At 35.0% G+C, this 27,527-nt stretch overlaps 1 protein-coding gene across 1 annotated transcript in view; it reads left to right on the top strand.

The window, feature by feature from the left end:
* The window catches only part of LOC145727754 (uncharacterized), a 152,029-nt gene that overhangs the window by 2,287 nt on the left and 122,215 nt on the right, over positions 1–27,527 (top strand). The gene's annotated exons all lie outside the window — the stretch shown is intronic.

The raw sequence follows: 27,527 nt of genomic DNA, 5'->3' as shown, positions 1-27,527 counted from the left end.
CAAATAACTATTTTCTTTAGTTATTTAGAATATACATATTGTTGCAACCGCCCTAAAACCAATTAAGTTAATAGATAATCGTTTATAACCCAGTCAGGTGAATTCCAGGCAATAGAAAACGTCACCTGAAAGACAAACGCGGCTCCAAGACAATCGAAATGGTGTCGTAAATTTCATTTTTCTGTTATAAATCCCGGGGAATGATCACATTCTGAGGAGGAGGGCGTAAAGTGAAACTTGTTAGCAATTTGTTCCGTTTGTGGTGATCTCTTGAGGGTACTAAACACTAGACAATTGAGATTTTAGAAATTGCCTGAATTTTTACCTTATTCAGTCAATTTTGTTACAAAAGTAAACCGATTGAATGATTACTGAGAACATTTTAAATTAAGGGTTTGGTTAATTGCATAAACAAAGGTCATTTAATTAGAAACTTTATCAGGAAAATACAGAATTTACGATAAAACTTTTAGTCGGTAAACAGGTGAGCTTCAGGCACCCAGTATATTATGTATATTTCGATATCCAAAAGGACAAAGTTTTGACGATAATAGTCCCTGCAAAGGGACAGGAATTTGCAGGCGTTCAACCGGAAGGCGACCAGGATTACGAATTGGGGCGATATTTATGGTAGGCTAGGTGGTAGGGCTCTTCACCTCCTATTGTTTACGTCCTCCTTGGAGGGAGGAGACTCTCCTAATTTATGAGGGGGAGATTCCTCTTGTGATTAATTTACCTGTCTGGAATATGGAGCCATAATACCGGCCGATTATTTCGTTAACGTTGCTCGGTTCCGTATTCGAAGCATGTCTCAATTGACCGCGCCCGTATATAGCAGTATACATATACATGCGTGGCAAACTCCGTTAAGACCAGTAGGAAGTTGTTCAAAGGAAGTTGTCTTGCAACTACCTGATCGTAATTTTAACAGGGGCAGTGTGTTTGACGTGGAGATTTTTAACTTCAATTTACCGGAGAGGATTTTTCGGCTCTAAACCCTTCCTCGGATACAGACCACCGAAACAAGAATTAGCAAGTGCCCTGATGACTTATTCAAGTCTGAACCTACATAAAACGTGCACTCCACCGACGTCTTCGCGGTTATTACGTACAGCCCGCGGAGCAAGGCATTTTTTGTTAGTATTCATGGGGTTTTGCCTTTAAAATGCAAATTCTGATCCCGCCCGGTTATCTCCTTAGTGCTAAGACTATTTCTTTCCAGACGTAATAGGTTTAACGTTGTATTATTTATGCAAAATATAGAGGCGACCGCTTAAAATGGATATTTCGTGTATTTGCCTTATTATAAGCCCATCTGAATGGAAATTGCGTTCTAAAGAAAGTGGCTGTCATAATCGACCGAGTTATGAACCCGATTAGATCTTTGAGGGGATGTTTTTACAATGTGTAAATAGAGTGAAATCATAATTATTATTATATCAATAATATTGATTTTTACAGACATTAAAAAAAGAAAAAAACAATGAGACAAAAATACATCAAAAGAAGAACGAGTCAGGAGTAAAGAGCTGGTATTCATTTGATATTAACCTGATCCCCCGTTGTTCGAAGCATAACGGGCGGAAACCAGAGAAAAACATAAACTCGAGAGCCTCACACGTTTTAACCTTATTAACTGAGCACATACGGCAAGAACAAAAAGGGAATCGGATCTCTTTCTCTCGGAGGCAAAAACAAATCCCCGAATTTAATTAATGACGTTTCGAGAAAGAGTACGGAATGCCTTTGTGAGAGGTGGAGGGCCGAGTGGCCGAGTCCCGGCCTTTGAGAACAACGTTTGTCTAAGCAATCAGTTCAATTATACCGGAGACCGATCCGTTTGACATGGCCTTTCACATACCTTACCCTTTTAGATTTTCGTTCGTTCATTGCATCTCGCTAGCCCGAAGAATTTCCAATTTAAATTTACTACTTTTTGCTACCGTACGATTTCAAATTCAATTCAATTGGGATCCCATACACTCCCATCGTTTGGCTTAATCGACTGTATAAGCATTCTACTTTGTTCCATTTGTTTAATAATAATTATAACTAAGAAATACATGTCTAAAATAATACAGGAGAGATAGGCTTGACTGACAATTATACAAGTTTTCTTCTTCAGGGTTACCAAGTGGAAATAAAAAACAATTAAAATAAGCAAATCACTAAAATTACACTATAAATTCTTAAAGGATACTTACACTTCTTTAAATTGCATACCATGAAAAAAAAATCATATCACATTATGGGAAGGATGATCTTCTTCACTTTTGCCTGCCAAAGTTAAGCTTGATTTTTTTGTACATAATAGACGAGATCTATAATCGCTTTTAGACCGTTTTGAAAGCTGCTAGACTAGTAGAAGAGCATTTGGAAGTTATTAGACTGTTTCAAAAAGTTTTTGGAAGCTTCTAAGCTGCTTCAGGAGCATTTGAAAGCATCTAGACAGTTTTGGAAGCTTCTGAAATCTTGTTAAATTACTTCAGGAGAATTTGGAAAGTTTCTGGATAGTTCAATGAGCATATTAAATGTTCTGGACTGCTTTAGAGGCATTTGGAAACTTAGACGGTTCTGAAAGTTGTTAGAAGTTTTTAAACTGCTCTAGAAGCAGACTTTTGGGCTGTTTTGAAATCTTTTGAAAGTTTCTGGACTAGTTGAAGAGCATTGGGAAGCATTTTGGAAACTTCTAGGCTGTTTAAGTAGCATTTGGAAGAGTCTGGACTGTTTTAAATGTATTTGAAAATCTTAGACGGTTCTAGAAATTATTGAAAGCTTTTAAACTGCTCTAGAGTCATTTAGACAGGTTTGAAATCATTTGAAAGCTTCTAGACTAGTTGAAGAAAATTTGGAATATTTTAGACGTTGTTTTGAAAGCTTTTGGAAGCTACTAAAATCTTGTCAGACTACTTGAGGAGCATTTAAGAGGTTTTAGGACCATTTTAAAGGAGCATTTGGAATGTTTTTTAACAGTTTAAAGATTGTATTTGAGGTTTTTAACTGCTTTAGACGCATTTGGAAACTTATGAGACGGTTCTAGAAATTATTGGAAGCTTTTAAACTGCTCAAAAATCTGTTGAAAGCTTCTAGTCTAGTTGAAGAGCATTTGGAAAGCTTTTAGACTGTTCCAAAAGATTTTAAAAGCTTGTAAGCTGCTTCAGGAGCATTTGAAAGCGTCTAGACCCTGTTTTCAAAGATTTTGGTATTTCAAAAACGACTTCACTAATTTGTTATACCATCCAAATCCTAAAGGCCTTTTATCCCCATTTGCACCGTCGTAACCAAGCTTAAGTTGAGTTTAGTTTCGAATGTGACAGAACGAGTAAAAAAGTCACCGTCTGAACTATCTTTAATTTAAGCTTGGCTTAAGTACGATGGTGCAATAATCCCTTAAAAGGATGCATTTTTAATCCAGTTATGAATGTCAACAATAAAAATACTTCTTTAAAACATTGCCCTTCATCCTAGATATCCCTCCAAAAAGTTAATAATCATTTTGGTTATTGATATTACCAATATACGGCTGTCGTTTAAACGACTAAAAGCAATTAACAAGTTTTAAGCACATTACTCCAAGTGAGTTTTACAGGCAATTTCTTGCCTGACTGTCTTTTTAAACTCCGTTTTTGACAGTTCAAATTTTGATACTGCTTTTCTCATCGACTATTAGATAGGAAATTTAATGAGGATTCCAAAAATGTGCTTAAAACTGTCATTTTCTTACTCCAAGTGAGTTTTGATGGCAATTTCGTCCCTGACTGTCTTTTTAAACTGTGTTTTTGACAGTTTAGACTTTGATACTGCTTTTGTCCTCGACTGTAATCGATTTTGAGTGTTTTTTTTAATGTTATTGGATAGGAAATTTAATAAGGATTCCAAAAATGTGCTTAAAACTGTCATTTTCTTACTCCAAGTGAGTTTTGAAGGCAATTTCGTGCCTGACTGTCTGTTTAAACTGGGTTTTTGACAGTTCAGATTTGATACTGCTTTTTTCCTCGACTGTACTCGATTTTGAGTGTTTTATTAAATGTTATTAGATAGGAAATTTAATGAGGATTCCAAAAATGTGCTTAAAACTGTCATTTTCTTACTCCAAGTGAGTTTTACAGGCAATTTCTTGCCTGACTGTCTTTTTAAACTGTGTTTTTGACAGTTCAGATTTGATACTGCTTTATTCCTTGACGGTACTTGATTTCGAGTGTTTTTTTAAATGTTATTAGATAGGAAATTTAATGAGGGTTCCAAAAATGTGCTTTTTAAAAAACCAGATATAATGAAGTCAATAAAAAAAAACAAATGTAAAGCAAGGGATACAATGCCAAAATTAGTAGCTCATATGAAACGTTGAGGAAGGAGCTAAATAAAGATTATTAAAATATTTCTTTAACTCTAGTAAACTAATAAAAGTTAACAAATCCATACATATTATAACCGGTTTTTAAATTCTTAAAATCCCATATTAGCATAAATGAGTCAGAACCAAATATTTAATCAAACACATTTTTTAAGTTGATTTTGAAGCAAAAAATTTGCTTGTAAATTAACTTTTTTTTCTTCTTCTTTTGTGTAAAATTATTTTGCTGTAAAACACGTATCCGTTGCAGTTCCAAGTTACTTATCAATCACGTTTAGATACTTTTCACAATCATTCTGATTTTGTTTTGAAACATTTTAAAAGTTAAAGGGAGACATTTAGAGAAATAATTGGAAAGGTCGATCTACTCATTTAGAGGGGTTGGAATGTTGGAAAAGGTACATTCTCGGTAAGAAATTGCGGTGTATCGGTTGTAACAGGTTAATGAGTGTTGAGAACTGTCGTAAAACCGAAACATTCCGGGTGTGTAACTAGTTAGCGACGTGTTTAAGGGCTTTTGCAGGTGCGCCGAGCCGAAACTGCCCATTGCAGGTTTATAGCTCCAATCAGTCGATTAGAGGCAGAGTGAAGTTTTGCGGTTTTGGATTTGAACGCGTTCAATTTCATCTACAAATTTTCGTCCCGCTACTAATTCGTCAATTTTTAATGCAGTGGGAATTTCAATTAACCCCCTTTGGGGTTGTTATTAGACGGGCCGGAAGTCGGATCGTAATGTAGCCTCGGACATATTTGCGAGTGGCGGGGTTCGTTTCTCTTAATAACGTTAGCAAATTGCAGCGACTAACCGTAAAGAACAGCAACCCTTCTCCAACTTTTAACTTATTAATTAATTAACAATCATGGTGGGCAAGATGAAAACGTTTCGCGAAAATGAAAATTAAAACGCCAGCCACCCGTCGACCCGTAGGGCCGAACTGCAATCGTAAATTTTTCAATAACGCTTTACGAACTTTTAATTTTATTTTACATCTTAATTTCGTCTAGTTGCTTGAATTTGTGAACATTTTTTGACCGAAAATGCCCCATATTCTAATCCAGACGAACCGTGGAGAATTCCAATCCCACGTAATTATCCCGCGGGCATATAGAGCTTGGTAGGGGCGGACGGCTAAGAATATTTCGTTCCTGAAATTATAAGGCTGCGATGTCATAATTTGATGGGTTCCAGAACATCGCCGAAATCCTTCCTGTATCTGACGTTTTTCATTTTCAAACCGGGGACTTTCGGCTCCTGGGGATAATTAGGGCGAAATCTCCGCAAAAATATCACGTTCCTGTTATCTCGTTAAGAGGTACCGAAAATATTACTTTCACATATTGCTTTTTATATAGGTAGGGAAGAAAATAATGAGTGTAGTGTATATTTTTAATTACGTTGTTTACGCCCAAGTTGGTCTGTAATATTTGTTTACAACCTTAAGGCGATTTTGAATGAGACTCAACCAAATAAAGTTATCGTTTTTCTCGCTGACTCTACCAAGTTTTGTAATGTTTTTGTAGGTTATTGAATAGGAAATTTAATGAGAATTCCAAAAATGTGGCTAAAACAGTCATTTTCTCAGTCCTAGTGGATTTTACAGGCGATTTTGTCCCTGATTGTCCTTTCAAACTGTGTTTCTGGCAGTTCAAATTTTGACACCGTTTTTCTCGCTGACTCTACCAAATTTGGTTGTGTTTTTTTAGGTTACTGGATAGGAAATTTAATGAGGATTTCAAAAAGGTGCTTAAAACTGTTCTTTTCTCACTCCAAGTGGGTTTAACAAACAATATTGCTGCTGACTGTCAAACTGTGCTCAAAAGTTGCAAAAATCAGGGTTTAGAAAAGTTTTCTTGCAGTATTCGATACAAAACGTGTTTCTGAGATTTATGACAGTTATTTTGACAATGGTCACGTGACTGTCTAGCTAAATTATCTTCCAAAAACTACGTGATATCTGTGACTAATCTCAAAACTGTCAAAATTTTTCTAAAATTTGGAAGAATTACAATTTAACACAGTTTGCTTACAGCTTTCGAAACGAGACGTGTTTTTGAGATTTATGACAGTTATTTTGACAATTGTCTGTAAATTACCGGTAAATGACAAATTGTTTAAATAATAATATCTTCAGAATTGCGTAATTTTTCTCATCTCAAAAACATATTATTTGTCATAACTTAAACATGAGATAATAAAGAAAAGTGACCAAAAGCTGAAAATGTAATTTTTTCATAATATAAGTGGAACTCATTTGGTACAATAATCACTTTGTCAAAAAATTCTTACTTCTTACTTAATTCCTTTATTATTTTTTTAGGATTTTAATTTGACAATATTAACCGAAAGTGTTTCCGATAAAAGAAAAAATCAATAAGAAAGTTAAAAGCAAGAGAAATGGACTTTTGGAGAAGAGCGGCAAGAAATGGGAATACAACACGACATAATAACTAAACAGCTAATATAATATGGGCACGTCCAGAATGCCAGAACACAGAATTCCAAAAAAAAAGTACTAACCTGGAATTCCCAAGGATACCAAAACAAGGAAGAACAGAACTCAAACTTTACCGCATACTTAATCTACTTCTTTGAGCTTTTAATACATAAATAACTATTACAAGTTAGTTCATAAAGTGATCGACTACGAACTGACTGACATTATGAAATACTTAAGCAAAAAGTACCGATTCTAGACATCATGCTGTAAAAATGCAAATTTGTATGTAACATTATACAAGTTGTTTCTTTCCCTCTTGACACTTTTAATTTCCTGATCTGTTCCACTTTTACATTTTAACTATTTCAAACGATTTCAACAATCGATTGACATAAATTTGGCTTAAGTGGTCAACGTCATATATTATAGCTATTGTCACGTTTAAATTGTAAAGCCCTTTTGAAACGCCTTTACCTTGTTTCAGAGATAGAATCAAACCACTTGGTAGAAAACTATAATTTAATAATTAAATAGCAGTTAAACCTAAATGACAAAATGGTTGGTTTATCAACTATTTGAATCGGAATAAAACCTTCAAACATAATTCCTAAAAGTAACACTTTAAACGATACCTTTTACATGCACAAAATATTACAATAATTAAATAGATTAGACTTTCATTTGTTAAACAATGATGAGGGCAGCTTTCTGGAGGGTTTACTATTCAATTAATTTACGAACCCCGTGCGGGTTGCAGATCGGGACGACTACATCATGGTGTTATGAGGCGGAGTCTCCGACCGTCTCCCCCTTTCAAAGTACCACCATATTTACCCAAAGTTGGTACCAACTTTACTATTTTAAATAGCACCTTGTATATTATTATGTTTTGAAATTCTCCTCGATTTGTTTATTTAACTGTTTTACATTTTAATTTTCGAGCTTCTAAACCGACTAAAATAAAGCAAAATGGTTTACAAGCTTTCTATTTTAACTGTTTCTAATCTATGCCAGTGTCAAATTTTGTCACATTTTTTGACTGAAACACAAACCGTTTTGCTCTATCTTCATGTGATTAAAGGGTATGACAGATCAAATTGTAAAAATGTCATTTTTCAAAAGTCAATATTTTGAAAACACTTTTTTAAAAAGATCTACTTTTACAAATATTCTTAATAAACAGTAGGATAAAAGTATTGCTATCCATTCATGTTTGTGTTTACTTCGGTAATTGGCAGTTACACGAGCTTTCCTTTGAGTTCACGGTTTTAAAGGCCACCTCCCCTCCAAACGACTGAACTTACTTAATAAGTAAAACTTTGTTTTCGACATTTAGTCCGACCAAAGAGAGTTCCGTTTTCCCGTCGTTCTTACTTTTATCCATATTCAATTTTATCCGTGGAAAGTTTGTCAGTTGGGGCCTCCAGGGGGGCAGCGCGACGGGCCCGGGCCCTCGGCGTTTATTGCAAAATAAACGAAGGTAAGAATTATACACCCTTTTCTTGTAATTAATTAATAGATTTCCGCTTAACTGGAACTCGAACCTATTCTTCGGAAAGTGAGGCGAGATTAAATTTTAAGCGCTCGGTCCGATGCTGACGGAGACCGAAATAAATTAATTCGTTTTCGATTTAATTATTTGTTTTGGTGGTCGGCGTTTTATGTTCGGTTTCTGGAATTGTTTTTCCTAATGGAACAAACGTTTGTCTTAAGTTTTCCCCATCCCCGGCTGAAGAGAAAAACCGACTTGTAAATACTGCCTTACACAATCAGTCAGCAAATTTCCTACAATACCTATTCATTGCGGGGAACAAAAATAGCGTAATAAGTCTTCTGCCCGAAACCGAATCCAAAACAATCGGGGCAAAACAAGTGCAGCTTCCAAGGGACGATATTTCAAAACATTTCCACTTTTGTTTGACTCCATTAAACCCTTTTCTTTAAAGCGCCCGCATTATATCTCACACGGACGTTATAAATTGCGTCCCGTATTGTGTTCGACTAAAAGAGGCTTTTTCCTTATGTCTCCCCGTGTTTTTATCAATGGCAGTAGCAATAAGTCATCTCAGATCCGGGCATTTTCTCTCCAAAATAATAATTATAATTCCACACTAGGTAATGGAACGTAGTATAGTCTGAACGACTGATCCATAATGTATAATACGCCAAAACCCTTTCTTTCCAGGCTCGATTTGAAAACCTCCCTTTATTACAGTGCCAGGACCCTTAAGAATTTCCACCCTTGTCGTGCCCGAAAGGGCTACTCTGTGCACCTAAAGTAATTATGAATGTGATGAATTCGGGGGGGGTCTCCTTTTTAACTTTAATACAGTTAAAACGCGTCCTTGTTCTCTTAAATACTTAAAACAGGAGTTAATTAGTGTCGTCGAATGAAAAGCCCAACTTCAAATCTATTTTTCACGGAAAACTGTCATTGGGATTAGAAGTAACATAGTAATGAGTAGTAAAGCACCTTGTATAATTTGAAATTTTCAAATCTTAGTTACACAATTTTTTAGTTTGCTACAGTATTTTTAGGGCATTTTAAGCACAAACCAGACAGTTTTGGATTATTTAAGTCACTAGGTTCAACCTGTTTGTACAGGGTGGACAATAAATGTTGTTGTAAAAAAAGAAAAACTTCTAGAAAATATTCTCAAATATAAGACCGCAATCGTGAATCAAAAAAATGATTTTTCTAGAATTTTGGCTACATTAACGTAATAAAAGAATACCTGGTGGGGAAAAGCTGAACTTTTTTGTTTGACACAAAGTGTCTAAAAATAAAGTGGTGGGAGGTATTCAAAAGTTTCCCTAAATAACGCCCTGTATCTTAGAAACGGTTAAAGCAGATAAATATTTGAAGTTTGATTAGTTCTACATGTCATCGCTAAAGGGCGTCGTTTGGAATTTGGACAGAAAAGGTTAATATTCGCATTAATATGATTTTTATTTTATAAAAACGTAGCTTAGAGACGCCTGAACAATCTCGAAAAAATCGCATCTCGATATCTTGTTTCTAACCTAAAATATCGGCCAATGAAATCTCAATACATTATGAATTCCATAATTATTAATCTTAAAAAAGTCACGTGACTTTTAAAATTAAATTTGTTGATTGAAAATAGTCAGGTGACCATTTGCACCTTAAATGAAGTCACGTGACTTCAAAATAGCAGCTTAAAATGAAAAACGATTTCGTGTAGAAACTCATCATCAAGTACGTCATTGAAATTTTCAAAAATGCAAAAACTCAAAATGGCGGTCATGGAGAAAAATAATTTAATTTGGAAACCGGAAATAAGTTTTACATAAAATTCTACACACTGTGGGGTGGTCAAAAAGTACGAAAGAAAATGGTAAATTAAGAAAAATATAGGTTTGTTAACTAAATTCCATGTGGTACTTCTCCAACATTAAAAGCTTTTGCATAAGGTAGAAAATGCATTAAAAAGAGAGGCAAGTTTATGATATTTTTTTGACGACCCTGTATACAAATGGGTCATTACGCACCCTCAGTTTAATAAAACGATCCTTTATTTACAATAACCCAAAGTTTCATTGCAAAATGAAATACGGTTTTGACAGAGTACAAAAATATGTTGAGCGTTGCAACTGTCACTTTTTTGGAAAAACATCAAATATTTCGAAAACGGCTAGAGATAGGCATAGGGCATTGTACACAAAAGTTGGTCAGAATTTTGTGAGGAATCCAAATATGTAATAATATATAGGGCGTTCTATTTAAAATAAGAAAGTTGTGATAGACTTCCGGTATAAACGGAAGTGCAACCATCTTGAATATATTTTATTTAGAATGGGCATGCCCACATTAGAAAATAGTCAGGTGACCATTTGCACCTTAAATGAAGTCACGTGACTTCAAAATAGCAGCTTAAAAAAAGAAAAACGATTTCGTGACAAAAGTTTAGAAACTCATCATCAAGTACATTATTGAAATTTTCAAAAATGCAAAAACTCAAGATGGCGGTCATGGAGAAAGATAATTTAATTTGGAAACCGGAAATAAGTTTTACATAAAATTCTACACACTGTGGGGTGGTCAAAAACTACGAAAGAAAATGGTAAATTAAGAAAAATACAGGTTTGTTAACTAAATTCCATGTGGTACTTCTGCAACATTAAAAGCTTCTGCATAAGGTAGAAAATGCATTAAAAAGAGAGGCAAGTTTATGATTTTTCTTGACGACCCTGTATACAAATGGGTCATTACGCACCCTCAGTTTAATAAAACGATCCTTTATTTACAATAACCCAAAGTTTCATTGCAAAATGAAATACGGTTTTGACAGAGTACAAAAATATGTGGAGCGTTGCAACTGTCACTTTTTTGGAAAAACATCAAATAATTCGAAAACGGCTAGAGATAGGCATAGGGCATTGTACACAAAAGTTGGTCAGAATTTTGTGAGGAATCCAAATATGTAATAATATATAGGGCGTTCTATTTAAAATAAGAAAGTTGTGATAGACTTCCGGTATAAACGGAAGTGCAACCATCTTGAATATATTTTATTTAGATTGGGCATGCCCACATCAGAAAATAGTCAGGTGACCATTTGCACCTTAAATGAAGTCACGTGACTTCAAAATAGCAGCTTAAAAAAAGAAAAACGATTTCGTGACAAAAGTTTAGAAACTCATCATCAAGTACATTATTGAAATTTTCAAAAATGCAAAAACTCAAGATGGCGGTCATGGAGAAAGATAATTTAATTTGGAAACCGGAAATAAGTTTTACATAAAATTGTACACACTGTGGGGTGGTCAAAAAGTACGAAAGAAAATGGTAAATTAAGAAAAATATAGGTTTGTTAACTAAATTCCATGTGGTACTTCTCCAACATTAAAAGCTTTTGCATAAGGTACAAAATGGATTAAAAAGAGTTTATTAACAATATATGAAACAACACCAAATTCCGGTTCATCAGATTTACATGACAGAAAAAAAAGTCGAATTCAACTCTTTCATTACGTCTATATGCGGGATCCAAATGAGACTGGAAAACAAATAATAATAACGTTCGAAGCAGTAACGAATTCCGCCTCAAGTGGCCTGGGACTCGGATCCAATCAAATTTGTATATTTCTCCCGAGAAAATTCCCGTGTATATTTCCGATTATATACGTTTGCTATTTATTTTCGTATGCATGAGATTTGACGTACGGCAAATGTCCTCATCAAATATGCCGCTCGCCTCCACCGGTCATCTGTCTGGAGTTTGGAGTGTCCGGTGGGATAAACAAAAACCTCCCTCCAATGCTGCACGGTATTAATATTTTCCTCAATCGATAGATGTTTTAGATAATGTATTCGACTATACTTTTTCAAACAAACGAAGGTCCGCAAAAGGGTAACGCAGCTCAGAGGGAGGCGTATGTTTGTTCTAGGGGGCAGCGAAATGAGGCATTCCTTTAGGAAACCCCGAGAGCTCGTAAAGTCCACTTTATGATGATAATTACCTTTCGGAGCTGGCTAAATCTCTTCCGCGTTCCTGGGCCCCGCTAGTTTATGCGACTTGTCCTTTTTTATATTTTTTTTTTCGTTTCCTGTAGGGCGCAAAAGTTTAACCGGTTTAATTTTTAATCGCTTACAGTCGTTATCGTTGGTTTTCCGAAATAAATCCATTCATTATTTCTTTTTGTACCGATTCTATTTAGAGTTATCGTGTGTTTAGTTGTGATAGCTTTCTAAATCTAGCTGAAAACAGTTTGTGAAAATCTGTAAACAAAAATTGTCTCAGTGTAGGGATACAGAAAGTTTTTTAAAATGTATTTTTTATAATTTATGTAGTTTTTCAGTTATTTTGAAAAAACATTTTTGGTGCTAAAATTGTACTGTACTTTCTTAGTTTTATTAGTTTAGTGGACTGACAAAAATCTTCATATGATGTTTACTGATACTGCTTTACCATTGTAGGACCAAAATCCTCTATAAATCCTACAGAAAAGTTTCCCATTGTTTGCGTCCTGACGGAAAAAACAAAAAGTGAATCAAATGGGGTGCAGAAGGTTCGGGTGGGTCCTGTATCAAGAAGGGCCCGCATGAATTCGCGTGAAGCCAGGCGCAAATTCAAACACGGCCCAACTTCCGCGAACTTTGAAACTCGGGGGCCCATATCAGCGCGGTCCGGCTTAATTTCCAAGAAAAGGGGGGCTCACCTTTACGGGTTTCCGTCTCCCTAGGGCGTACCGGGATTTCGGACCGGACTTTGCCGCACACGTGCAGGTGTTTGCCCGCCAGCTTTCTTGAATTATACATGCATTTTGTGTTTGGCTGAATCTTAAAAAAATGTCGATAACGACGTGATTTGGGGCGCGAGTAATTAAAAATAACTTAACCTGAGTAATAATTTATACGTCGACGTTTAACTTTCCTTGGGTATTGTATCACGTCCGGGTCAGTCCGATTAATTAGAGTTGGGAGAAGCCGTTCGAAACAGCTGACAATTTGAAAACTTGGCGGCTCAAACTCCGTTGCTTGCAGATTTATATTTAATAATCAAACAATATGTGCCTATTTGATCGAATACCCCCGAGGGCGTATCTGGAAACAACCACTCAGCGAGGCAAACTATAATTTCTCGTATCCTCAAAGAACTGTTTATAATTGCTTCGCCTCCCAGTTTTAATCCCTTGTTCTGGGATTGAGTGATTGGAAACTTTGTTTTAAAACATTCGATATACGAGTAATAGCTACCTGGTAATGGAGCGCATGTACTCAATAATTATGACCGTGCGGAAGTATAGAAGCAAATTAGTTTTGGTTGCAAAACGATGTAATAGCTGCTTTGGCAGAAGACAAGGGATTGTTTTTGCTCGATTTGTCCTCGGCTTGCATCTTACAGCCAGACTATTAATACAATTATATTCATGACTGGGTTCCAAATGGATTTTCCACTACGGTGATACGTCACGCTCGTCGACCTTCTTGCAAATTACTACCAAAAACCTTACTGTTTCAAATACAGGGTGTCCATGACAGGTCGGTGATACCTTGTATTAAAAAAGTAGCAGCAACCTTGTTATTTTAAATAAAACACCCTTTAGTTTTTTTTAATTTCTAGTAATTTTTTGTTTCCTAGATTCTACATGTAGTGAGTTGTTAAACTATTATTGTGAAAAGGTATTTATTCTAAATTTTACACTGTTAATTCCTTCCTGTAGTTCGACAGCCCTTGTTAAGCTATTACCAAAATGGTTCCTTTCTGTGATTCAAGATAACGTGATTTGACTAGAAAAACATTAATTGTAGGAGGAAAAATATTGCCATAAAGTTATACAAACAAAAAATGATTAGAAACAGACTGAAATTCTAAACTACATACAGGGTTGCGATTTAAAGTAACCAAAATCATACCCACTGTTGGACACCCTGTATTTTAAATCTACAGCAATTTTCACTAATTAAACGTTGTCCATTTACTAGCTATTCAGGGTGGTCCAGTTTTAAGTGTCAATAATTCACCATTTGATAGCTAATCAAAAAATAAGTTGACTTGCATTATGTAATTTTTCTGAAAAACGTTTCCTAAGGAAGATACAGTCCTCCAAATTTCAATTTAAAAAATCGTTTTATATTTTAAAACTGAACATCCAAGACTTGTGTGTTGAAAGTCCAAATTTGTACTGAATAGTCTAAAAACTTTTTTACTACTAGGAATGGTCTTATGATTCGCTTTCTCAGACTGTCATTCTGGTTGAGTGTCTGAAATTGGCATTCAAGAACTAAAAAAAGTCCGGAAATCAAGACAAAGATTGTATTGTGCATGAAACTCATTTTTTACTACTAAAAATAATATAAAAGTTGACTTTTAATGCTAGAACTGACTTTACTAGGACTCCAAAAGGTCCAAAAGTATATTTTCAAGATTTTAATTGGTGTACAACGCAATTTTCTGGACTGGACAACAAGTCTAGAAGTAAATTAAATTTTCGGACATTTTATTTCTAAAAATTAGTTCTCAAGACTATTATTATAGCATTTGGTACCAAAATTTTTTACTTTTATTACTAAAGAAACTTGACTTTTGGAAATAGTCTTAAACTCGATTTTTCAGTCTTAAAAAGCACTAAAAACAGTCTGAATTTCTTAGAGGTGCTACAATTTATTGCACCTATGAGTGTAGAAGTCAATTTAATAGTGAAGAAGCTTGAAATAACATTTTCCAGATTATGGTCAGTGGATAAACTGGCTTTTAGGCCTGATAAGTCAAAAACTTTGTAAAGATAGTCTTGAAACTCGATTTGAGGCACTGAAAACAGCCTTAAAACACTAAAAACAGTCTAGTTTATTAAGAAATACCCGAATTTTTAGCACTGAGGTGTCTAGAAGTCGATTTAATAGTGACAAAGCTTGGAATGCTATTTTAAGTCTATGAAGACTGTAAGAATTGTTTTTTAAGTTTGCTATGTCAATAACTTGGTGAAGATAGTCTTGAAACTCGATTTTCCAAGCTAAAAGCAGTTTTGAAGCACTAAAAATAGCCCAGAATTCGAAGAAAATGAAAAGCAAAGTAAAAAGCACGAAAAGTTCGTTTTCAAGACAATTTTCATGAATTTAATGTTAATGTCCTGCATCTAAGACTATTTTCAAGACTAAAATATTGAAATTTGTCTTCAAATTATGAAAACTTACTTCAAATGCAAATTTTAAGCTTCTGATGTCACTTTTCATTAGTTCAGTCACATTTTGAGGTTCAAGTCAATTTTTAAGGTTTAAATGTATGAATTTGTAGTAACAAATTCTTGAAAAAGTAGTTTTTATGTCTACAAGTCAATTTTCAGTATTAAAGTCTCTCGATTTGCATGAAAACTGGTTACAAACACAATTTTTAAGCTTCTGAAATTTTTATCTTTTCTAATTGAATTTTCAAAACTAAAGTCTTTTAGTTTGTCTGGAAACTATGAAAACTGGCTACAATAATATTTTTTAAACTTTTTAAGTGAATTTTCCGTTTCCAAGATAATTTTTAAGTTGGGTTGGGTTATTCAGCCTTAATAGTGTTGATATGTTTATTATATATTTCCTTATTAAATTAAGTATAAAAAATTTGTGTTATGACAAAAAAAAGCTGGAATTGGACTCCTTATCTTCACAGATTAATCCCCCAGAAATAAATTTTCTTGGCCGTATAAAACCGAGGGGGTACGTAGGGGCACTAAATTTCACTTTTCTTGTCTAGACTCACCCCTTTGAATTAAATTTTTGTTGACTTTAGACAATGCCCCAGCGGCCATTCCTTATTACAATGTCTTAATTGTTTTGGTCGAGATTGTCGGGCGCCCTATTTCTGCGGTTTCGCACATAAAGCGCCCTTTCTTATATACATACCTCGCAAGCAAAGGGCCAGCTAAGCTCTTACGGTACGTTTACCATTGTTACCATTTCCTGCTGTTTTCGTGTTATATAAATTTGCTTTATTGTTTTAGCCGTGTTGTCAAAAAGGGCCGCAAACTAATTTGAACCGGTGCTCGTTTAGTTTCAATTTCAGAATGGAAACTAGAAAAACGATTTTCCAGAATTTAAGTAACACGGAGATATAAATGGCACCGTTCGCGAGCAAGAGTTCAAAGTCACGTGGAAAATAAATGACGGCGTGTGGCATTTTTATGCTGGAGGATTTCCAAGGATTATTTCGAATCATTACTTCCACTTTTCCTCTAATATCTGACAGGCGTGAGTTATTGTCTCTTTATGTGAAAAGTCTCGCAGGCAGATGGCACATTCACCTCTCATATTTCAATCGTTTAAAAGAACATTTTCCCTGTTTGATGACTGTGAATAAAACCATAACATATTGCCATTAAAGTATACAATTTCCGTTATAATATTTATTAAGGAATTTAAATACACTTAACACTTTGTATATTCATATGAAACTCGATTTGCATGTTATTGGGCATATTCGTGTCACTCGAGAAATGGAAAAATATAAAAAAAACGATTGCGTCTAAACGGCATATAATAGAAGCATGAAAAATAGGGTTTTTTACCACTAACTGTTAAGGAAACTTCTCCAAAGTCCTAGAATTGAGTGAGCAAATATTTGCAAATCACGCATTTGATTTTTATGTCTTTCGACTGTAACGAGTTTGCAAGCGTGGGGTTTTTTAAAAGACAAATGTGGGTCGTAAAACACTGAGTTATGCAAATTTGTGTCGTTTTTTTTTATTGTTTTGGACAGGGTGACGAAATCCCAACGAGTGTTTCTTTATTGTTTTCCTGACTTAATTAGGTTAGAATGGTTTTCTTTCTGCTTAATTTGCCTAACAAGCCCATTCTCCCTTTTAACAGACAAGGTAATTTTAGCAGATTCAGACCGGAAAAACTTTGAAATAAAATTTCCTGTTTATGCAAACTAGATGGTTCAAAAAATGTTTATTATTTTAATTATATAATAGTTTTAGTACCTATAGTAGCACTAGCCAAAGAAATATTGCAGTTTTTTTTTTGCTCCAAAAGAGTTCCAATGCACAGTAAAGGGTATATTTATACCAAAAGACTTTAAATTAGGTAAAACAAGATTTTTTTTATGGCGGTTTAGATTGGCCAAAAACCTCACAATAACTATGATATCATCACTATGGAATTCAAAATCCGATTTTTCAATAGCTAATAGATTTGTACTTATAAATGCGGCCATTGTTGTAGAACTGCAACTGCAGAATGTGCAAAATGTATTAATAAAAATTACCTGGATTTGTCTTGAAATAAAAATGGATTCAAGGGTTTTGGAAGCATTATCACTACGATAATAAAAGTCTGTGGCATCAAAATGATCTGAACAAACTGCAGTTCTTTTCCCTATTACAGGATTTTCATCAAGACCCAAAAGTGCCAACCAGAGCTTTCCAATTTCTGGATTTGCAGGAAATCTAAAATTTACAGAAAATTATGAACAGTACCAATCAACTCAGTACCTACTGAGTACTTATCTCGGGACTAAATTGTAGTTTAGCAGAAAAATATCAACAAATATTGCTGTTGAATAATTTTTCCTACCCGATACATCACAAAACGTAAACAAGAAATTACTATTCGTACCGCGGCGTTGCCATACCCGCTAATAGAAGTTCCTACCATTTTAAATCAAATTTAAATTCCATTTCTCTTCAACATATTCCTTTTATAGCTGCAGTATAGTGTAACGTAAACACACTTCTATATTAGATTATTCGATGATATTGGTGAAAACTACTTATTTTTATTAATCATATTGTTAAGTCACATTTCAAAACATTGGGGACGGGGAATCCATTCCAGCTGTCAAAATGACAGTAGCTGTCACTCAATTCGAGACACTGGCGATTTGTGGAGATATCAAAAAAGTGATTTCACCAATGGATTGGGCGCCCCAAAATTAGTTAAAAACCATCACTCGTTTTCTTTTTGATAAAAAACGCTTGAGATGCATTATTGTTAATCTGTCACTTTGACAGCTAATAACGTCAAAACCAGTCCGATTTCACTAGGGTTGATGGTACTCATTTTAGAAACAGATGGTGCTACTGTTAAATACAGTATTTTACATCAGATAGTAGGTTAAATTACTATTTAACAAAATTGTTGCGTGACTCCCTTACTTTCAAAACAATTCAAATTAACATTTGAGAAGGTAAATCAAATTTAATAATCTACCAATAAAAAGGGTTCAAAAGGAGCAAATATTGCAACAGAAATCAATCGTATTTTGTATACAGAGCAAACAGGCATTAATATTTAAATTGGAGTTTTTTGTTCCTGTTGCTGTAAAGGATCAACCGTTTAATTAACTTTCCATTCTATAAAATAATTTTCTTAATTTCCGTTAAGTCTCTAGTTTAGTAACTAATAATTACACAAATCTAGAAATTTTTTCTACTTTATTAATTGATCATACTTAACTGTAGTAGTTAGAATATTAAAAGTGGAAAATTGATATGGAAACAAATTACGAATTCGATAAAAAGTCTGACGAGAAGGGATGGAAAGATCGATCGCAAAGCGAACTCCGACGAAAACTTTCGATTGGATAAATTGAACAGGAAACAGCATGAAGTATGTGTTTAATGTAGCGGAAAATAATGACGAATCGACGCTGTCTGTTGCTTATAACAGCTAATATGGACCCGTTTATTAATTTGGAGGCGCTCCGGAACTTCGCAGGAGACGGTTCATTAATATCCTTCTCACCTAGTCGACCGGTTTGCGTTTCAAAAACAGACTACCGTAAATAACTGGTACTGATGATGATGATGCTCTTTTTGACCCCCGAAAGTGTCTGCCTAATGTTCTTTTTCTTATATTTATGGTGCTAATTGCTTCCGTATGAGTACGTGCACTCAGCCGACCGGTGCTAATGGATTCACTGAAACTTTTCGACTTCTTACATTTGTATGCGTTTTTCCAGAGATAAATTTATGTAAAAAAGTCTTAAAATAGGTCCAGGTCGGTGGTGTCCTTTAGGGAATTTCACGGACGACGAGAACATAGTGCTGCGGCATCCGGCCGGTCCGGTGTGCAGGAAAAAGGGCCCCCCGGATCCAGGTGGTGCGTATCCGAGACGGAAAATAGGTGATCCGAGAACAGCTGAATCTGACCCCCGGGTGTCGTACGGACTCCTGCCGAGAAGATTTATTTCTGCTGGACCGGCAACGGCGACGTTGTCCGGCTTTCAGTTTTAATGAAATATCGTATTCATGGGATGGGGATGTTTTACACCTGCAGCTGCCAGCAAAAATTTTCATTCCGATCCAAATACTACGGAATATCGAGGGTGACGGATTTAATAAGCGCCGTTGTGTGTTTTTCCTTTAAACCAATTAAAGTTGAAGATAAGAAGGTCCTGTATTTTGATGTCTAACTCAACTTTCCACTTAAATTTACCACCAAAGGCGGCATCTGAGCTCTCCGCAAGCCTTGTCGGCTCTCTTTGTTTTGGTTTTCTTTAATGCGTTTTGTCTCGCGGCCCTCCTTTTACAACATCGTGTTTTAAGTCTGATCCACTTCATTTTATTATTAACTAGCAGTTTATAAAATCCGACAACAGGATATGCACTTTTGATTTATTTTTTACATGTTGTGAAATTTTCTAGATAACCGTTCAGAATCTTAATATAATTTTGTTACAAAACTCTTCGCCCTCGTCACCGTATTAGATTATATAGTTTGTTAAAAATTGACAAAATAACGAATCTTGGTTTCTACGCGTCTGAAAGAAAATATTGACATTATGACAATCCTATTTTAAATAGGAAATATCTCTTTAAAAGAGTCCAAATTTGAACCACTCTATACTTACATATTCTAGTAATTGCATAAAAAAATTACCTGTAATTTTTTTTTTAATAAAAATATCCTGTATGGTTTTATATTTTTTGAATTGTTTCTTGATTATAATTTATAGGGTCCTGCATCAGAATTCCCTTTCGAATTCTTACGTTTTTTTTTTTGGAATTCATGGTAGTGTTACGTCAGACGCAAAACGCGGTTATGAGAACTCAGCTTAAAATAGGTAAAACAGCCTAATCTAATCGAAAATAGCATAAACTTAAATACCTAAATGTAAAAAATTTGAGAAAAAAAAAACACCCTAACCTAACCCAAAATATCATAAAACAGTGTAAAATAGGTAAAACAGCCTAATCTCATCGAAAATAGCATAAAACAGCGTAAAATAACATAAAAGAGCCCAGTATAAGTCTAATAGCACTTTTCAAAAATTAAACTTTTTTTCAAAAATTGAGAAAATGCCATTTTTTGTCAAGATTTTTATTAATTTTTTTTTAAACAAAAGATTGTAAAAATAGTTTACCCCAAAACTAAAATAACATAACATATCATAACACAACATAACATAACACAACATAACATAACATAACATAGGTTAGGTTGTCTAATGCAACTGAGAACCTTCTAAAAAGTGCCAGAGCCCTCTACAAGTGTCTAGAACCTTTCCATAACTGTTTTAAATTACCAGAGGCCTCAAGAAGCATTTTGAAAAGTTCCCTAGATCAGTAAAAGCTATTGAAAACCTTTTTAAAAATGCCAGAGGCCTCTAAAATTATTTTAAACCATTTTAGAGTTGTTTTAAATTTTTGGATGTGTCAGAGACCTCTCGAGGTTACTGAGAACCTTCCCAAAAGTGACTGAGCCATGTATAAGTGTCTTAAACCTTCCCATAACATTGGTTTAAATTGCCAGAGGCTTCTAGGATCATTTTGGATGTGTGGTGTGACCCTCCAAGAAAAAGTGTTTGGAAAGAGAGGGGCCCGGAAGAAGAAGGATATTATGGCTCAAGAACCTAAGAACATTGTATTCAAAAACATTCGAAACGAATAGGCACTAGAAGAAGAAGAGACCTTAATGTCCGACAGGTCTACAGGGCATTATTTTGTATAATGCCCTCTGACCATTTTTTAAATAAATATCTACAGAAGAAAAGTCGGACATTAAGCATTGAAGACACCACCGGTATTATAGCAAATAATGCCCTCGCTCGAAGTACCCTATCGACCTCCCTTGTCCTTATAATGCCCTTGGTACCTTAATTACTATTAAATGCTACTGAAAATCTTCTAAAAAGTGTCAGATTCCTCTACAACTGTCTTAAATTTTCCTAGAACTGTTTTAAATTGCCAGAAGCCTCTAGAATCATTTTGAAAGTTCCATAAACCTCTAAAAGCGATTGCTTCAAAGAATTGTTTAATTGTTGTTATATAAACATTTATTTGCTGGTCATATACTATTCTTATATTTTTTCAAACATTGGACGGAAAAATGTTGTAACCAACTCTTATATTAATCGCTTTCATTAATACACTCGTTGGTTAAATAACTATTAACGTCATATTTATTGAGGTTAGGTTAGGTTAGAGAAAATTTCAAAACCGTGTCACTGTTTTATTTATCTAGTTATATATTAAGTTAATAGATCCACATCCACTGAGTGGTTTTTGAGTTTTGTGTGAATTTTATAATCAAAAGGAACATACCGTATTGGATCACCCACTCCCTAAACTTGTCGTGACTCTGTGAATAACATATTTGAAGGTTAGGCGTATGTTAATCAATGATCGTTTTTGCTCGGATTTTTTGCAATTGAAAGCAAAACGATAATTAAACCAGTTAACATCGTCAACAGAGTCGAGAATTTCGAGCGAGCACTTCATCTGACCAACTTTCCCTACAAATTTTAATGCTGAAAAAGTTTGCCAAACTTTCCGAGGGGTCGATTAACTTCGAGCTTACCCGCCTGAAACTGTACCAAACTGTTTCCGAGGCAAAATTTCGAATACGTACCGCGAAATAAAAGATATCGAGGCGATTTTTTAACGAAAATATAACAAAATAATTATAGTGAAAGTATTAAAAAGTATCGGTAAGTAATAGAAGAGGCGTTTTCTTATCGGGATAACACCCACGTTGGCTACAGGAACGTTTCAGACGGGTAGAGGCGGCGCTGCCGACGCCAATGACGCCGCCGATGGGGCGGTACGAGGCCGACGCACACGGTGCTATTTTAAAAAACCGACGCTGACCCCCCAATAAGCGACAGGTGAAAACTAGCATATCAACATGTTCGCCTCTCAAAAGAGCCGCTAACTCAGATCTCTGTTTGTTACACGTGTTCCGAACTTGCGGAAACTTTCCAAAGTTCTGGCAAACTCCGGAATGCCATTTACTAAATAGTTCAATATTACGAATTGAATACGAACCTAGACTACAGAACGCGCAAATAGATACGTCGCTATACATTCCAGTTATGCATTTATTATCTATCCCGTCAGTAAACCAATCCAGTCCGACAAAAAACAATTCCAACAAACTGATTATAACTATCAACATTAGTCGAAAGCTTTCCTCATAACCTAAAACGTCGACAAATATTTATCAATAGGACACTTAAGTGAGGGACGCGGTCCTTTCTGGTCATTACGATTACTGATCACTTCGGACTTGGACGGAACTTACAACAAATTTAATAAAAACTTTTCTAATATAAAACAGGGAACAAACGATCTAAGAAAAACAAGCCGTAAAGAAAATAAATTCCGACAAACTGCACGAGTGTTATCGTCTTCATTAGCCAAACGAGCATACGATGTTCCGCATTGTCAACTCAAGGGGGACCATGGCGCCCTAGAGAAGAAAATTATTGTGTTGACATAATTGGTTGGTTTATGATAGCCAATTTTTTGTTTTAATGTTAAAATATGATGCAACTACTACTATACAGAAAGTTCTAAATTAAGTGCGCACCTTGTTTATTATTGAAAACAGAAAATTGTTTAAATTAGCAAACTTGTGCTCACTAAAAAAACAAAAACGCATAAACAATTGAACATCACGTTTTCGACTTATTTTAGAAAATGTTATTTAGTTATAGTAAAAGTAGAACTTTTTGCTCTAAAAATCATTCAAAAAAGTGTACTTTTTTGCTCGATTTCCGATGACAAACTGAAAATTTTCGTTTTTCTTTAATTTTGTAAAAAAAATTAACTGTCTTATAATAAAAAACAATAAAATTAAAAAAAATAAATAAAGAATACATAATAAATTAAAATAAAGAAAAAATTGTTAAAACTTAAACTCGGATTAGGTAATTAAGCAACACATAAAGTGAGTGTCGATGGAGGGTTTAAAATGTATCAATATAGCAACGAAACAAATACAGTTTTCCTAATCAAATTCGAATAGACTTGTAATCCAGAGCAAGACCAAACTAGTCACGACCCCAGATTAAATATAATCGAGTTGAAAATATCTACGTCATCGTCCGGCAGTTGCCTGTTTACTGCGGGATTGCTAATTACGGAGTCTTAAGAGGCGAACCACTTAATATGCACGGAAAACTCGCCAGCCGGAAGGAACGGTTGGTTGACTCGTTAAGCTCGGTCCGATGTTTGTCTTAATTACTCGAATTTTTTGGTCAAATTAAGGGGAATCTTTAAAGTTATAATTGGTATATGCCGCGAGCTTATTTAAGTCCTAATGGCCGTGACTCATCGAGTGAAAAACTTTAATTTGCGAGAACCACGTCGCGAGAGTTTCCTTATAAAAGTGGCTTGACAAGCGGGCTAGAATTTATGCATTTCCATTTCGCCCAGAAGGACCGTATTTCTTACTATGTTGACAACCGTTATGGGGAAGTAAAACATGGAAATTTGCTTATAAAATTTATTATGGTCTTAAAAACTCGATGTTCTTGTTTTACGATCGGTTCTACACGTCTTATGCAGATGATGCGTTACCATTGGTTGTAAACTACTGACTGCTCCTCATCGTAAACAACTTAACCTTCTTACTACTTGTTTACGCTACACCTCAGTGTATTTTCATTAAGTTTTAACGTTTTTAAATGTTATTCTATTTTTCTTAACGACAAATTTATACTTTTCACTTTTTTGAGTGCTATTTCTGATTTCTGACACGTCTCAATGTAATTTTTTCGATTTTGACATTTTTGAGGAAATTTTTATTGACATCAAATTTAGACTTTTGACATTCTTTAGCGTCATTTTGTTTTTATAACATTAAATTCATACGTTTGACTGCTTTTACTTTTGACGCTTTTTGGTGCAATTTTCAGCACCTTTGATTGCCATTTGAAAAAGTTAAGCCTCTGGCAACTTTAAAACACTGTTAAAAAAAATTCAGAAGCCTCTGGTAACTCAAGATGACTTCCAGAAGCATCTGGCAGCTTTAAAACAGTCTTAAACATCTTCAGAGGCCTTTGGCGACTCAAAATAGCTTCTAGAGGCATCTGGCATTTTTAGAAGAGTCTTAAAAGAGTTTAGAAGTCTTCTGGCAATTTAAGATGGCTTCCAGAAGCCTCTAACAACTCAAAATATTTTCCAGAAGCTTCTAGCAACTTTAAAACACTGTTAAAAAAAGTTCAGAAGCCTCTGGTAACTCAAGATGGCTTCCAGAAGCATCTGGCAGCTTTAAAACAGTCTTAAACATCTTCAGAGGACTTTGGCGACTCAAAATAGCTTCTAGAGGCATCTGGCAACTTTAGAAGAGTCTTAAAAGAGTTTCGAAGTCTTCTGGCAAATTTAAGATGGCTTCCAGAAGCCTCTAACAACTCAAAATGTTTTCCAGAAGCTTCTGGCAACTTTAAAACACTGTTAAAAAAAGTTCAGAAGCCTCTGGTAACTCAAGATGGCTTCCAGAAGCATCTGGCAGCTTTAAAACATTCTTAAACACCTTCAGAGGCCTTTGGCGACTCAAAATAGCTTCTAGAGGAATCTGGCAACTTTAGAAAAGTCTTAAAAGAGTTTAGAAGTCTTCTGGCAATTTAAGATGGCTTCCAGAAGGTTCTAACAACTCAAAATATTTTCCAGAAGCTTCTGGCAACTTTAAAACACTGTTAAAAAAAGTTCAGAAGCCTCTGGTAACTCAAGATGGCTTCCAGAAGCATCTGGCAGCTTTAAAACATTCGTAAACACCTTCAGAGGCCTTTGGCGACTCAAAATAGCTTCTAGAGGCATCTGGCATTTTTAGAAGAGTCTTAAAAGAGTTTAGAAGTCTTCTGGCAATTTAAGATGGCTTCCAGAAGCCTCTAACAACTCAAAATATTTTCCAGAAGCTTCTAGCAACTTTAAAACACTGTTAAAAAAAGTTCAGAAGCCTCTGGTAACTCAAGATGGCTTCCAGAAGCATCTGGCAGCTTTAAAACATTCTTGAACACCTTCAGAGGCCTTTGGCGACTCAAAATAGCTTCTAAAAGCATCTGGCAACTTTAGAAGAGTCTTAAAAGAGTTTAGAAGTCTTCTGGCAATTTAAGATGGCTTCCAGAAGCCTCTAACAACTCAAAATATTTTCTAGAAGCTTCTGGAAACTTTAAAACACTGTTAAAAAAAGTTCAGAAGCCTCTGGTAACTCAAGATGGCTTCCAGAAGCATCTGGCAGCTTTAAAACATTTATAAACACCTTCAGAGGCCTTTGGCGACTCAAAATAGCTTCTAGAGGCATCTGGCAACTTTAGAAGAGTTTAGAAGTCTTCTGGCAATTTAAGATGGCTTCCAGAAGCCTCTAACAACTCAAAATATTTTCTAGAAGCTTCTGGAAACTTTAAAACACTGTTAAAAAAAGTTCAGAAGCCTCTGGTAACTCAAGATGGCTTCCAGAAGCATCTGGCAGCTTTAAAACATTCTTAAACACCTTCAGAGGCCTTTGGCGACTCAAAATAGCTTCTAGAGGCATCTGGCAACTTTAGAAGAGTCTTAAAAGAGTTTAGAAGTCTTCTGGCAATTTAAGATGGCTTCCAGAAGCTTCTAACAACTCAAAATGTTTTCCAGAAGCTTCTTCTTTTGAAAACTTTAAAACACTCTTAAAAAAGTGAAATAGTAGTCCATAGTCACTCAGTGGAGTTGTTGTTCAGGCATCTGGCAGCTCTTAAACAGCCTCAGAGGCCTTTCCCAACTCAAAATAGCTTCTAGAGGCATTTCATACTGTCAAAGTATTTCTTTTGGCACTTTTTACTATGATTTGACATTTTTAACTGTCATTACTGATTTTTTGACATTAAATCAAGTTTTTTGACAACTTTGCATTGTAATTTTTAAGTGTTATTCGTCAAATTTATACTTTTGACATTTCTGAGTGTGAAACTCTGTTTGAAACGTTTTTTTTTTTTTTTTTTGATTTTAACCCTTTTCAGGAACATTTTTTACTTTTGACATCAAATTTAGATTTTTTTGATATTTTTTTGTTTCTGAAATTTCAATTTTTTTAATATTTGACACTTTTTGGTGCAATTTTTGGGCACCTTTGACATTTGATACTTTGAAAGTTTCACTTGAAAACACACTATTTTCAATAAAACATCTTGTTTACGCTAAAGAACAATTTTCTACACGTATCTTTCGGAAGCTCGTAAAGCGTAATTTATTAACAGACTTTCTGTACACAGTGGAAATAGGAACGGTGTTTGTCTAACTTCCCTATTAGCATCAAATATTAATAAAGGCCGAAACTGTACACACAACTATTCCTGCCGGCCCGTGTCATTTTAAATTTCTCGGAGGATAATTCGGTTCATGAAAGACGCATGCAACGTGTCAAGGTAACCAGAAAGTTTTAGGCTTCCAGCTTTGACGTGGGTTCCCTACGGAAATATCGCCTACTTTTGTTTTCGACGAATCCAACACCGCAAGGATATGGAGTCCATTTAAAAATAAACAAAAGGGGGCGCACCACATGACAAGTAAACGATGTGGTTTTCTTGGTCGCGGGCCCCTGATTAGTCTCGGCTCGGCCTAAAGTTAACCGGTCAGAACGAGCCATGAAAACGGTGCAAGTGGAAATGAATCTGTCAGATCCAGATGTTTCCACACTTGTGTGAAACTGCAGGCTAGTTCTTTTCAAAATAAACGGATTTAGTTTAAACTTAATTAAAATGCGACGAATTTTTATTTGGAACTTTATAATGAATTGCTATTAAGCTATACAACAGTAATCAGAAGTGGCAGGATGTTTAGAAAGCTTTTCCAATACAGGTGAAAAAATCACAGTCTTTTGGAAATTCTAATATTGTGGAAATTGATCAAGAAATTGAAAACTGTACTCCCAGGACTACAAAGAGGACACATATATCCATTAGGAAACAGTTTAGTGCCTTTTATGAAGAAAAAGGGTATGTAATAGACAATAGACATAAAAGACGTAATGTTTCGACAAGCAAGAAATGCTCGAGATACAAAGCGAAAATTATAACAAAAAGATCCTA

Source organism: Ips typographus, linkage group LG4 (assembly GCF_016097725.1).
Source record: "Ips typographus isolate SLU linkage group LG4, UJ_Ityp_2.0, whole genome shotgun sequence".
NCBI classification, from domain to species: domain Eukaryota; kingdom Metazoa; phylum Arthropoda; class Insecta; order Coleoptera; family Curculionidae; genus Ips; species Ips typographus.
This window is presented reverse-complemented; position numbering and strand designations above follow the sequence as displayed.